Source organism: Ascaphus truei, chromosome 4, assembly GCF_040206685.1.
Source record: "Ascaphus truei isolate aAscTru1 chromosome 4, aAscTru1.hap1, whole genome shotgun sequence".
Classification (NCBI taxonomy): Eukaryota; Metazoa; Chordata; class Amphibia; order Anura; family Ascaphidae; genus Ascaphus; species Ascaphus truei.
In genome coordinates this window covers 276,242,833-276,253,550 of record NC_134486.1, presented here as the reverse complement: position 1 = coordinate 276,253,550, position 10,718 = coordinate 276,242,833, and positions in this window count along the sequence as shown.

The window sequence follows — 10,718 nt, the reverse complement described above, 5'->3', positions numbered from 1 at the left end:
TTCCCTATGCACCTGGTGCTTATTTTATAATTGTTATCTATTTGGAATTGAGCGTTATCATTATCTGTGTTTAAATCTTTCAGGGGCCTACTCAGGAGAAACAGCCACAGGTCGAATGGGATGTCTGTAGTATCATTTGAGACCAATCTGGTCGGGGAGCCTGGGGCGATATACTTATAACATTGGTGCAGCGCCTCCACCTGAGAGGGATCCCTACATAGTGGGAGGAGCCCCTCACAGGACTCAAACAATAAACACACACGCAGTAAAATAGAAAGGCCTTTATTGGCACACATATATCTTATACTCTATCTTATAACTATCAAACTAAAGGTATATGCACCTCGCAGGGCTGTATCCCACCACCGTGTAACCCACACCATGTCCTGAGAATCCCAGCCCCTCAATGTCCCACAATACCCACACCCAACCCACAGTGTGTGACCACGCAGCCCACTAATTGAATGTGTTAGAGTTGGTGCACTTTCTGTAATGGTACCTGCCGGGTACTCCAGCACCCGGGCGCGCTGTCAAGGATCAGAAGGGATCCGCGATCCAGCGATGTCCTCCACTGTGCGTTCTCCGCGTGGGATGGTATCCAGCCAGATGGTCCCACTTGAAGACAGTCTCTGCTTCTGCTCAGTGATCTGGTCCCAGACCACAGCGTCAGGATCACGCAGAGTAGCACTGTATCCCTGACTTATAATAACTAAGGGCAAGGTTCCTGTCTAAGGGCCTGTCCCTGTAGCTGCCACAAACTAATATTGGGAGTCGGGGCCTAGGGGAAATCTGGCCTAGTGCAGAGGGTAACAGACCCCTGCGCGCACACCTCTTACACCTATCTTACTCTAGCTCCGACTGACTCCTCTTCTAGCGCACGAATACTGTCTCCTGCTCCAGAAAACCTAACCGCGCGATTGGCTCTCTGGTGTCATGTGGTACACTTACCCCATAGCACTATGGGGCTTGTAGTCCCCGCAAAACCTTTCTCTATGGGCCGCCGCGTGCGCGCTGTACATTGCGCATGCGCAACCCTCATACTGGCCACCGTGACTCCTGGCACTCCTCGCGCATGCACAAGATGGCGGTATCCTGCAGCAAGGGCCGCCGGAGCTTCTGGCGAACCTGTCGCCACCAACACTGACCCCCTGCAGCAGCGGAGGTAGGAGGGGAGAGGCGCAACAACTGGGGACCGGAAGGGGACCTGGCTATATCTGTAAGAAATGGAAAATATCGCAGTTTGGAATGTGTTATTCTATTCGGAAATAGTCAATCTGCTTTGGGCCTGACTCTCCATTCAGGTATTTCAGTCTCATAATCCCTACTTCTTGCCAGGAAAGGAAGGACCGGTCTGGCATATCTGGTATGAAATCCATATTGCCCCAAAGGGGGTTCATCAAGGACCTTTTGGCTGTTACTGTGAATTTCAAAAAAGTATTTCCCCAAATTTTCAATCAGTTGACCAAGGTGGGCAATGCCATGCCAGCCTTTTTTCGGGGGGGTCTGGGCCGGCAGCCACATTAGGTTTTTCAGAATCACTGGGGGCTATCAGAGCCGATTCCAGTGCCACCCATCTTCTCAGTTCTGGATCTGAGTGCCATGGGGCCAGTTGTGCTGCTTGTGTCGCCCTATAGTAGGACATTAAACATGGAAGTGCCAGCCCTAATGCTCCCAATGGGATGGATAGGACCCACATACTTATAATTGGACTTTTGTTATTCCAGATTAATTTTGTAAATTGTTTATTTCTTTCGGCTGAATGAGGTTTGGAAGTGTCTGGAACAGGCACTATAAGCGAGAACCAAGATTCATTTTGATAGAGTAAATTCTTCCAATCCAAGAGATATTAAACCTGTTCCAAACTTGTAGATTTTCCTGCAACTTCTTAATAATTGTGGGAATGTTTGCTTGATATATTTTGTTATAAATACTTCAAGGTATTTAAAATTAAAGTTCAGCTCTAATAATTTAATTGCTGATTTTTCTAAGTTTATATTTAAGGCTTTTGATTTATTATTGTTTATTTTAAACCCATAGACTTTACGAAAGATTGAAAGGTTGTTAAACAGATTTGGTAGTGAGGTCAGAGGTCTTGATAAGGAAAGGATATCGCCTGACAATAGCGCTAATTTATAAGATTGATCTGCTACTTTAATTCCCGAGATGTCTGGGTTTTGTCTTATAGAGGCTGCCAGAGGTTTTATGCAAAGAGCAAATCGTAGTGGGGATAATGGACAGCCTTGCCTAGTTCCACTTTTTATTTGAAATTTTTCTGAAGATGTACCTTGGCACACCACTTTAGCTTGTGGTTGGTTGTAGAGGGAAAAGACTATATTCAGGAAGTTCCCTAAGAAGCCAAACATCTGGAGAGTTGCCTTTATGTATGCCCAGTCAACCCTGTTGAAGGCCTTTTCAGCATCTAGGCTCAACAACATTGTGGGAATCTTTTGTTTGGAAGCAATTTCTATTAAATCTATTATACAACGGGTATTGTCCGCTGCTTTCCTGCCCAGTATAAAGCACACCTGGTCCGGGTGAAATAACGCAGGAAGAATCGTGTTAACTCTGTTTGCCAGCAATTTCGAGGACATTTTAACATCAACATTTATTAAAGAAATATGTCTATAGCTAGAGCAGAATAAAATACGGGGAGCGCAGAATCGATACAAGACACCATTCAGGGCACCCTGCTCTCACATGGCTGTGTGAGTGGCAAATATATCTAATCCATCCATCATCCCCGCCCTACATCACCCTCATCTGCACATTGTTGACAATTCTTGGAGTCAGGAAGGAATTTCTTTTTCTCCTTATGAGATATTATTGGATGATATGTCGCTGGTTTTTTTTGTTTGCCTTCCTCTAGATCAGGCCTGCCCAACTCGTAAAGTGAGAAGGGCCGAACTGCTCCAAGGAAAAAAAATTTGGGCCGCACGCGTTTCATCATCATCATCATCATCATCATCATCATCATCATCATGTCTCCTCCAGCACCTCTCATTATAATCATCATCCTCATATCTCCCCCAGATCCCCTCACTATCAACCTTTACGATACTTCCCATCTATCTCTCATACCCCCATCTCTCCCCCTCACCCACACAATATCCCCCTCCACATCAAACACACAATACCCCCTCTACATCCCCAGCCCATTCCTTGTCAGCAGTCCCCCCCCAAGTCAGCATCCCCCCCATGTCTCTCTTCCCACAATATGACACTCTCTCCCCCTCCCCTAAATGACACTCTCTCCCCCTCCTCTCAATATGACTCTCTCTCCCCCTCCCCTCAATATGACTCTCTCCCCTTCCCCTCAATATGACTCTCCCCCTCCCCTCAATATGACACTCTCCCCCTCCCCTCAATATGACACTCTCCCCCTCCCCTAAATGACACTCTCTCCCTCCCCTCAATATGACACACTCTCCCCTTCCCCTCAATATGACACCCCCCCTCCCCTAAATGACACTCTCCCCCTCCTCTCAATATGACTCTCTCCCCATCCCCTCAATATGACTCTCTCCCCTTCCCCTCAATATGACTCTCTCCCCCTCCCCTCAATATGACACTCTCCCCCTCCCCTCAATATGACACTCTCTCTCCCTCCCCTCAATATGACACTCTCTCCCAATTCCCTCAATATGACACTCTCCCCCTCCCCTCAATATGACACTCTCTCCCCTCCCCTCAATATGACACACTCTCCCCCTCCCCTCAATATGACACACTCTCCCCCTCCCCTCAATATGACACACTCTCCCCCTCCCCTCAATATGACACACTCCCCCTCCCCTCAATATGACACTCTTTCCCCCTCCCCTCAATATGACACTCTCTCCCCCCCTGCAACTCACATCACTCTCTCCCCCCCTGCACCTCACATGTCAGCAGCCCCCCATACATGTCAGCAGCCCACCCCCCTCCCTCACATGTCAGCAGCCCACCCCTCCCTCACATGTCAGCAGCCCACCCCCCACATGTCAGCAGCCCACCCCCTTCCTCACATGTCAGCAGCCCACCCCCCTCCCTCACATGTCAGCAGCCCACCCCCCTCCCTCACATGTCAGCAGCCCACCCCCCTCCCTCACATGTCAGCAGCCCACCCCCCTCCCTCACATTTCAGCAGCCCACCCCCCTCCCTCACATGTCAGCAGCCCACCCCCCTCCCTCACATGTCAGCAGCCCACCCCCCCTCACATGTCAGCAGCCCACCCCCCCCCTCACATGTCAGCAGCCCACCCCCCCTCACATGTCAACAGCCCACCCCCCCTCACATGTCAGCAGCCCACCCCCCACCAGCCCGTTTTTCACACCCACCCCCCCACCAGCCCGTTTTTCACACCCACCCCCCCACCAGCCCGTTTTTCACACCCACCCCCCCACCAGCCCGTTTTTCACACCCAACCCCCCACCAGCCTGTTTTTCACACCCACCACCCCACCAGCCCGTTTTTTACACCCACCCCCCCACCAGCCCGCTTTTTACACCCACCCCCCCACCAGCCCGTTTTTCACACCCACCCCCCCACCAGCCCGTTTTTTACACCCACCCCCCCCCACCAGCCCGTTTTTCACACCCACCCCCCCCACCAGCCCGTTTTTCACACCCACCCCCCCATCAGCCCGTTTTTTACACCCACCCCCCCACCAGCCCCACCTCTCAGATCAGCATCAGCACATCCTCTCCCCCTCGCCCTGGTACTAAGCCCCGCCCCCCGGCATCCTGCTATTGAAAAAAAAAATACTCACGGCATCCTCCTCATGCTGCTGCTGTCCCCGCGTACCGCAAAACCCGGGGAGGGGGGAGGTGAATCGTCGCCATTTAAAAAAAAAATTTTTTTAATTTTTATTATTATTTATTTATTTAATTCAGTGGCGCCCGGCCGGAGTCATAGCGGGCCGCACAGAGAGGCCAGGGCCGTATGTTGTGCAGCCCTGCTCTAGATCAATAAGTATAGATATAGGATAAAGCAGGGGTGCACAAACTTTTGCTCCTGCGCCCCCTGCCTCTTGTCCCCCGGGGCTCGCCCCCCCCCTTCACTCAGTGCAGCGTCAAATAACGTGCGGGGTCACTGGACGCCGCGTTGCCATGGAGACGCTTCCAGACACCGGCTGAAGCAAGGGAAGTTGAGGTTCCAGAGGCCTCGCGCGATCCCCCGGCATTTAATTTTAATGCCTTGGGGAAAAGTGTTGGGCTTCTGCAATCGCGTGCGCCCCCCCCCCCCCCCCGAAAATTTTTGCACCCCTGGGATAAAGTATCAGTTGTCTAAATTTAGCATAGGTTGAACTTGATGGACACATGTCTTTTTTCAACCTCATCTGCTATGTGACTAATATGTAACTATATAAGCACATTTGCACACTATTGCATTTCATATGCTCTTGTTTTATTTATCCTTTCTTGTATCGATTCTGCGCTTGCCGTTTTCTATTCTACCACTTCCACGAGGATCTAAGAGGATTCTCTTTTGGGTTGAGCAGCATATCACTACTGGACTGCAGGGGTGCGCAAACTTCCTGCACTGCGCCCCCCCCCCCCCCCTGCCTGCTCTCCCCCTGTGGCGCGCCTCCCCCTGCGGCATCAAATGACGCCTCGGGCCGTCATGTCACGTGACCAACAACGTCATTTGACGCCGCGTCTCCATGGCAACGGGCGTCAAATGACACTGTGCGTCATGTGACGTCACGCCACATGGCCCTGCGGCCATGTCATAGAGATAAGTGGACATGAAATCCGGGTAAGTGAGCCGCGCCCCACAAAAAAAATTCTCTCGCCCCCGCTCCTAGCCGGTGAGGGATAAGATGCCTGAAAATTTAGTGTTGTATAAGTTTGAGAACCCATATGGGCTTGGGGCTTTTGAGGATTTCAAGCTTGTCATTATGAGGAGTAACTCCTCCAGGGTGAAGCTCTGTCCCAAAAAGGCTCTATTCTCACTATTGATCTTTGGCAGTTCAGCTGATTTTCAGAAAGTCTGAGAGGGATTTGTCAGTGTGGGTGTCCTGTACTGCATTTCTTCCATCATAGCGGTTGGAATAAAAGTCCATAAATTCTTAGGCTATGAGGTGAGAGCTATCGATTTTGGCTCATCAAGTATATATAATATGTGGGACACTTTATCCTTAATTTGGCTGCTAACATCGAATTGGGCTTATTATATTTTTCTACACAAAGGAAAGATAACCCCAAAAGGGGTCAATATGTACCCCGCACAACACCAACAAGGAGGATAAATGAATATCCTGTTTTATGACAGGAAACTACACTGCAATAAGGAATGTACAGTAAGGGTGGTGCTGGCTGGGAATGTATACTGTAGTGAACAAAAAGAAGAAAGAAAGCTCCCTATTGCGTCGCACTAGAGAAAACACCCTTAACTAAATTAAAATACTATTTATTGATGAATTAAAATATATTTATTGCAGCGAGATATACAGTGAACCAAATAATTAAAACAAATTAAAAACGAGGGACATGTCTGTGTGCTTATTTATCAAAATGACAGGGTAAATGAGGGAATAGCTATTAATCACTATCTTTTCCCACGGTTATATTATTAAACTAGCCGTGGTAGTGGCTATTCCTATACAATTTTAAGTCGTCAGATTCCTTATTGCAGTGTAGTTTCCTGTCATAACACAGGATATTCATTTATCCTCCTTGTTGGTGTTGTGCGGGGTACATATTGACCCCTTTTGGGGTTATCTTTCCTTTGCGCTTTTGATTAATTTAAGCTTTCTAGAGACTCCTCAGAGCCTGTCCTTTTGTCCTGAGATAGCAAAGTATAAATTTTTGCTTTAAGGTTTGCAATTTTTTTCAGCCTCTCTTTTTTTGCGCCGTGAAGCTAAGCCTATTAATATACCTCTAAACATTGCTTTATGGAAATAAAGTGAAAAAAAAATCTGCGCTCTAAATTGTGTACAAAGTGATAAATCTTAACCCTTCAACCATGTGTATATAATCACATGAAAGATGATAAAAACACAAGAAAGTGACTTAGTGGATTACTAATGGTGTATCAAGTATTACAATGAAAAATATATAAAACACAGAAAAGAAAACAGCGCACAGTCTCATAGTATAGTATATTAAAAATTATATTAATCGCATTCAGCAAGTAAGTATCGCACGTACATCAAAGTGGTTATATAAGAGCAACACATGTTAGGGACATGTTACCACACGCTACTGTTCGTCACAGATCATCTGGTGGTACGTCTGATGGTAGCTGGGACATCCAATAACATCCACTTCTTTAATAAAGGACAACGTCTCCCAGGGGTCAACTCCAAATTCGGGTCTGTCCGCCTCCTCACACTGGAGAATCACTCCGTGGCTCCTCTGTACACGCCAAAGAGACGCCGACTGCACGAGATGGAACTCCGTCGGTGAATGCCGATGACGTCAGAGGGCCCGCATCACTCGATCAGCGATGGGAACGGCAAGACCCAACCTCCCGGGACAGCTTTAAATTATTTTTATTAATATGAAATACATTTAACACAAAGCAATATGTGTAAGTGCTTAACTGATGCACTTATAATTTATAATGTCATAAACATATCCATTTCTCTCATCCAGAAAAATTGTTATCCTAATTGCTTAACGGAAACGTGATCCCAGGTCACTGGGAACCCCGCATCACCTGGCCCTCCTCTCCAGGTCCAAAAGGAATATAGTCCAGTGGGTGAACAGTCTAAATGGGAGATGACCCTTAAACAGTTGCCATGACCCTAAACCTGGGCAAGATCTGGAGAGGCTACTCCTGATAAACTTCTGCAATGTTCGACACAGTTTTGTTTTTTCCTTTTGGGGAAGGGAGGGCAGGGAGATATGCTGCCATAGAGATAACCTGTGGAGATCAACACGTTAACAGTACTCTACCAGCCAGAAATGACTGCGAGTACATTGTCCTGCCATCTTTGTCCATTCTAGGGCACAGAGGATTCTTGATTCTGTGCTTCCTTTTTGCTCTCACCTCTGTCCAAGTTGACTGCAAAGGTCTGAGGACTTTTATCCCCTGGGGGTTGACAGCAACAAGCAACAGCAACAAGTTCAGTGTCCTCAGGAATGCTGGGCCATCCTCTGGGTCTTTCTGGGATAAGGTAGCTCTATCTTTGACCATAAGACGAAGGGGGGAATGCGCAGCTGCATCTGACTCCCGCTTCACTGAGTTTACCAGAAACCGGCTGTAGGCTTCTCCTATTCAATGTTGTAGGGGACAGATCCTGGAATACCTGAAGCCTGAAGTTTTCAAACGCGACCGAATCCTGACCTCGGGTAACTGTACGTAAAGTTTCCTTTGTTCTGTAATAATGAAATCTGATGATGACATCCCACGGAAACTCTGATGCGGGGGGCTTTGGGCGCAGCTCTCTGTGGCATCGATCTAAATGCAGGGACTCTTCTGTTTTATGCGGTAACGATTGTATTAGCCACTTTGAGATAAATTCCTCCGGTTCCAGCACCGATTCTGGGATTCCTCAGCTCCTTAAGTTGTTCCCCCTGTCACGATTCTCAGCATCCTGCTGCCTATCAGCCATCTCTATTACTTGAGAGCGTAGCTGGCCTAGTTTTTGATCGGTCTTGACCTGAGTGTTTATGGTCTTGTCCTTTTTTCCACATCTGTTCATTTTCCCAGTGATTTTATGTTTTGCCTTATTTACAATAAAGCCTTCTGCATCTCCGATTGAAGCAGTCTTTTAAAATCGCTATAGAACCCGCAGATATCCTCTTTTATAACACACTGGCCTGTTACCTCCTCTTCTGATTCCGATTTGGAGCTCACTTACAAGTGTGTTTTTGTAGGCTTCAGAATTTCTTTCCGCGTAAAAAAAAAATCGCACATCTCATGGGATTTCTTTATTTAGACATTTAGGGGCCATACCTGAAGGTTTAGCCAGTTAATTTTTGCTTTCACTGAAGTTGGGCTTCGGATAAATTTGCTTAATATAGCTACAAAGCGTGGGAAGTTGCTGGGATCTCAGTTCAAGCTTCCATTCCCTTCAACACAGTGAATGCGCCTCCTTTCTTAATCTTTTGATATCTCTTGGAATCCAATTGAGTACCATCTTTATCCAACAATGGTAATTTCTGCTTTAGATATGTCTGGACTAACCTGGCTATTTCCGTTTTATTTAGATCTCTGTATAGTTGACATTTGTTGAACATCACGTTGGTCTTGCTGAGATTACTATGGAGGCCCATCTTTATACTTGCTTTGGCAAGTTCTCTGCTTTATTGCTGGAGGTATTCTGGACTTGTGGCAAAAATAACAATGTAATCTTCAAATTGTACGTGACTCAGATATTCACAGATTTGATTTGACTTTTTTTGGTTCCCAATTCAATCTCTTGAACAATTCTTCAAGTGTTGCTGTGACCATGTTTGATGACATGGTGTCTCTGTCGCACACCCTTGCTTATCCTTATGTTGCTTGTGTCTTCATGTAATCTAACGATTTACGTAGCATTCTCATAAATGTTACTTATATTATCAATTTCCACTTCTTCAACATGATTTCCTACAAATCCATTTAAAACAGCTATGGTGTAGACATAAACGGGTGCTTTTTTGTAATCTACAAGTCCTAAAAGGAGTGGTAGATGTTATTCATTACTTCTGGAAATCACTTCTTGTACAACTTTGATGTGGTCCATTGTGTTGTATCCACAGTGCAACCCGCTTGTTCTCTAGGTTAGGCAAAATCTGGGTACTGTTGCAGCAGATTAGTGAGTGTCTTCGTAAAAATCTTGTAAGTGATTGGAAGTAGGCCGATAGGTCTGTAGGTCGAGGTCTTTTCTTTGCCTCCTTTCTTGCGGATGAAGATAACTATGGCATTTCTCCATTGTTCTCGAATTATCCTGTTCTTTAAGTAACATGTAAAGAGTTTGGCAAGGATTTACTTCCCCAGCTTCTTTAAAGATTTCAGTTGTAATTTCATCTCGCCAAGGGGCATTCCCATTATTCATGGATTTTATTGCTTTTGCTATTTCTTCTGGAAGGAGACATGGTACATCATTGGAGGGTTATTCTCACTCTTACTGTGCTGGATTGTGCCCTGTATTATCTGTGTAGAATTTCATGAAGAAATCATCAACTCTCTTTATGATAAGTGCACAGTCTTTTTTTATTGTTGATCCATCATCCTATTTGAGTGCAATGATTTACTTCTTTCCAAGCATAAGTCACTGCTTTGTCTTCTTTAAGCTGTCATCTTTCATAATATTCTTCACCATATCATAGTTATATTTTCTTACATATTCAATTATAAGCCTGGGGATCGTTTTGCACAGCTCTGCATATTCAATTCTTGTTCTTGCATCTTGGGAAATGCTTCATTTCTTGTTGATTGCCCAGTAACTGCTTTTGTCTTGTGATATTTTCTTATCCTGTTTTTTTGTTGGTGATTCCTCCAGTTTCTCAACTACAATCTTCATATGTTTTTCATAATTGCTTGTTAATGTATCACCATGATAAAGCAAGCTGCAGTGAGTTTTCTTCCATTTTCATTCCTGTAACCATACTTAACTGATGCTTCGTTTTTCTGCTGGGCACCAATCTTCACATTAAAATCTCTCATTATGTTCTTGATGTGACAATTTCCTTAAGTTGAATGATTGAATGGTTGAAGTCTTGCACTGCATTCTTTGTATGACTAGATGTTGGGGCGAAGACTTGGATAATTTGAAGCTCTTTATGAGTGATGATTCTGGCTCGTC